Genomic DNA, 4945 nt, shown 5'->3' with positions numbered 1-4945 from the left:
TTAACAACTACAGTGATTAACTTAACAACTGTGGCAGGAAAGGTCACAAATTAGGACAAAACTGACTTAACAAATGTCTCACTTAACAACAGAAATTTTGGTCGAGGACTATCTGTATAGCAATGTGCAAATATTTCCTGTATGGATATAAATAAAAATATCTTAATAGTGCTTCAAAGATAATATTTTGAAGGATACCAGTTGTTTTGTATATGTCAGTTATTTCACCAGGTGTGACACTGTATTGAGATTTCTCAGAAATTTGGATAAATCTTCAATATCAAGCACTTTTTCAGCATTATAGAACATGGCAACAGGATCAAAAGTAAAGAAAGCTTGCCTCCAGTGAAGAACAGAATTTGATTGATGGGTAGAAGAAGAAGCTGTGCCAGGAAAATAATATAGGCTTGAGGTATGTGCCTCTAGCAAGACCAAGACCAAGACCAAGAATGCACAGAACCTAGAAAAAAACTCTGCTTGAGAGCAGCAAAAGCCTTTAGCCAATGAAATCATAGAAATAAAGAATGATTGCCATTTGTTCTATTTTACCAATGGAAGAAAATCAGTTCAACTAGTTTTTAAGATAAAATTTGTGATGAATTGTACTGTATATTTCTTGCCTGATCATTCTAGGAAATGCATTCTCAATTTTTATGGGAAATATTGTTAGGGTTTTTTTTTCCATTTCTGCAGCAAAATGGAGAATAATATTTTTCTTATTGTTTTTAAGCTATTGATTAAAAGTATCAGCTCTGCATTAAAAAATTCTGAGATAGTGGCTGCCTATGACATCCCTTTCGAGTATTTATTTCTTATGGCAAAGGACTTTATTCAAGATTCCAGTACCTGGACATTATTGCCAACATAAATATTCAGTGGAGAACCAGTGAACAATTACTAGGTTTGTGCTATATAAAATTATCTGGAAGCCACTCTTCTGACAAGGAATTCTTTTCTCATTTCTGAAATACTCGCATAAAATACATTTATTCACCACTGAGAGAAAGCTATTAGTCACATGGCTCAGTAATCTGTACTCAGTACTCAGTTCTCTGTGTTCTAAAGGTCTGTCAAGATCACGTGAAGTGTTAATACCACTTTACAATGCCTTGGTAAGGCCACACTTGGAATACTGCATCCAGTTTTGGTCACCACGATGTAAAATAGATGTTTAGAATCTAGGAAAGAGTGCAGAGAAGAGCAACAAAAATGATTAGGGGATGGAGGCTAAAACATATAAGGAATGGTTGCTGGAATTGGGTATGTCTAGTCTAATGAAGAGAAGGACGAGGGGGGACATGATAGCAGTGTTCCAATATCTCAGAGGCTGCCACATAGAAGAGGGAGTCAAGCTATTCTCCAAAGCACCTGAAGGCAGGACAAGAAGCAACAGATGGAAACTAACCAAAGAGAAAGCAACCTAAAACTAAGGAGAAACTTCCTGACAGTTAGAACAATTAATCAGTGGAATAACCTGCCTCCAGAAGCTGTGAATGCTCCAACACTGGAAGTTTTTAAGAAGAGACTGGACAAACATTTGTCTGAATAATATAGAGTTTCCTGCCAGAGCAAGGGGTTGGATTAGATGACCTCCAAGGTCCCTTCCAACTTTATTATTATTATTATTGTTGTTGTTGTTATATAACATTTTAATCATACTTGAGGATTACAAAGTCAAAATTCAAGCTGAAGAAATTTTGTATCTGAACCAAGGAAGGAATGGATGCACTCTTACACCTATGTTAAAATGCACTGCATCCAAAATGAAACAACTCATTTTGGACAAAACTTCTCATGAACAGCTCTTTACTCCTGCTGTCATAATATGACCCCATATCTCCTAAGGCAGCTATCTTCTCTCTTTATTGGTAAGGCTGTCCCTGCTAATGGTTAAAGAAACTGCTTTATCCTTGTGCTTTATTCTGTTTTAAGACAGTTACTGGCAAAATCAGGTAGCTCAGTATTAAATCAGAATATTCTACTGAATTAAAAACAAAATTTTACTTTTGTTTACTATTACTTTAACTTGTGTGAATATATCTAGGTGACCTTTCATTGCTAAACTTTCCTTCTTAGCAATAAAAATGATAAAAACAAAAGAAAAAAGTTTTTTCGCAACTTTCAATTAACAATTAACAATTGAAAGTGTTTATTTTTCAGATTTTTTAATGGTACTCACTTGCCTTTCGTGTATGGCTGTCATTGCAACCCACACACTTTCCGTTGCTAAGAGCTTTAGACAGCTGCCTGCAGTACATGGTTTCTGAAGCTCACCGATTTCCAGATCTGCTTGTACTTATCCTATGGGGAACAAGGAGTTGCATATAGTGAATTATTTAATTGGCTTATCAATCATTTGACCCCAGGCAAGTGGACAGGATCAAACTTGTACCATGGAAAAGCTGAAACATATATTATGGAGATGATTAGAAAAAAAAGAAAAGAATTCTGTCTTAGAATTCTATTCCAGCTTTTGTAATACAATCAACTTGGCACACTCATTTCATATCTACATGTGTAAGTGACCATTATTCAACTGTAATGTTTCCTTGGTTCTTTACTAGCTATGTACCACTGTTGGTTCTTGCACATGCCCAGAACTTGTGATCAGTCCATTCCTGCCTAGTTGTTCTATAATCAAGCATTTGAGTTACTGTATGTTGCTAGTTTACCAGTTTTTCTTTTAGAATCAATGTACAAATATTTCTGGAATCTTCATTGTCTGTTCTCCAACTAATATTACATACAATCCTTACATTCCTATCTCCATAATTTTCTTTACCTGTAGAAAAATATAATTGCCCGCATCATTTGGGAGGATTTTGGATAACTGATAGAAGAGAGTATTTGTAGTTTAGGACTGAACTGTGGGGTCCTTGGTGCTCTCTGAGCTTGACTGTTTTCTTGCAGACATTTTATTACCAAACTAGATAACATCATTACTAAAAGCATGATGATGACACAAACATCTGCAAGAAAACAATCAAGTTCAGAGAACAACAAGGGCCCCACGATTTTGGATAAGCTTGCCAGAAACCAGATATAAAGCTACTGTATACCTAGCAGTCATGATTCAAGTAGCTTTTAAAATAAAAATAAAGATTTAAATCTGAACCCTTTTGAGGAGGTGGCATCTAATGTATCAAATGTCATTGCTAAACCCATTGCTAATAATGAGAAAAGATAAAGAGTCTTGAAAATGAGATAAAGTTTTGATATTTTTAAAAGCTTTAAAAATAATTATAAGGAAATTAAGGACATTTTAGAAAGTAAAACAGTGTTTAATGTGTATTTATTATCCCCAACTCTTTGCCCTTTCAGTTAGCAATTGATACTGAAATGACATCATCATAGGTGTGAACCTTGCCCAAGGCACCATATGAGCATTCCAAATGCATTATTTATCTGACAATCACTTCCCAGAGCTTCCAGCATTTAATGGATACATAATCAACTTTACCCTTTTCATTAACAAAAGAAATAAAGATATCTACGGTATTTTCTACTATAAACACATGGTAGAAACCTCTAGTTTGTATTTTTTTTGTGTTTCTTCTCTTTAAATGCTTTCTCCACAGACTGGACTGGATGAGTACAGCGAGAAACGGGAAGTGTGGCAGACCATCAGGCTAATGAACATTCAAAGAGAAGAAAAATACCTATTCAAGCTGGCATTGAAGCAACAGAGAGGAAAAAAGAAGCTAGTTTTGTGGAAGCAGAATTTTCCAGTGTTTATAAAGTGCCAGTGCTGTTTTGCAGCCAACATAATGTGCCTGTTGTAAGCATGTCTAGCAATAAACCTGAGGTGTAATATCACTATAGTAGAGCTCATTATATGCTAGTAATTTGAAAAAGTATAAAATACACCAGAACGCTTAATGCTATCAAAAATATTTCTGAAGTGTTTATAATTATGGCATTACAAAATATGGTATACCCATCAGAACAGTACACCATTGATTATATTGCTATCTCCCTGTTTCCCTTAATATTTTTTTACATCCTTTCCCCTTTTACCTGAATTCTGTTTTCCACTGAATGATCGAAAGTACTTATGCAACAACAAAGTACTTATGCAACAAAGTACTTATGCAACAACAAAGACCAGAGAAGAATGCATCAACTGCAATATCAACTGCAATATCAATTTTTTTGGTCATAATAAGGGTGTCATGGTTCCAACAGACAGAGTCAAATAAAGCAGAACTCCGAGGCTTGCAAATTCCTCAAAGAACATGTTTATTAGTTACAAAGTATCGGCATGTCAAAAGTGAAACCAAGTCTGGAGACACACGTAACAATTCCCCAATACAAAATTAAAAAATCCCACCTCTAAAACTATGCAAGCAACTACGTTCCCCAATTCATCTTTTTGGTGGGCTTTTTTCGTAACGCCCAGCCTGCAGTCTTGGGAGCAGCCGATGACCTTGGTTCCCATGGGAAAAAAGATTATTTTCACTAGCAAAGCACCTGGGCAACCATACTCATTTGTAGAGTTGACAGTCTGCCCCTCCCAGAAAGAAAGAGTCTCCTGTAGGGGAAACAAAAAGCAGGTTAAGTTTTCCCTTGAGGCTTGTGAGGGTATTTGTCGTAAAACTTTTTTATCAATCTATCCGCTTTCACATTTGTATATTTCACCCATGTAGCTTCTGAAAGGGGTAGTCTTTCCACTGAACGAGGTACTGTAGCTTTCCCTTGTACAACCTAGAATCAAGAATTCATTTTATTTCATAATGTGCCTCTACCACTACTGGACTCAGCGGCTTCTTTGGGACAGATCTCAAAGAGGATTCTGACACAGGTTTTAATATACTGCAGTGAAACACAGGGTGTACTTTCTCCAACAATCGTGGAAGTTTCAACTCCACTGTGACAGGGTTTATGATTTTAGTGATGGGGAAAGGACCAAGGAATTTTGACCCTAATTTTCTACTGAGTAACTTTA

This window comes from Protobothrops mucrosquamatus, unplaced genomic scaffold (genome assembly GCF_001527695.2).
Source record: "Protobothrops mucrosquamatus isolate PMUCROS unplaced genomic scaffold, P.Mucros_1.0 scaffold102, whole genome shotgun sequence".
Classification (NCBI taxonomy): domain Eukaryota; kingdom Metazoa; phylum Chordata; class Lepidosauria; order Squamata; family Viperidae; genus Protobothrops; species Protobothrops mucrosquamatus.
The sequence above is the reverse complement of the archived record's forward strand: the minus strand, read 5'-3'. Positions refer to the sequence as shown.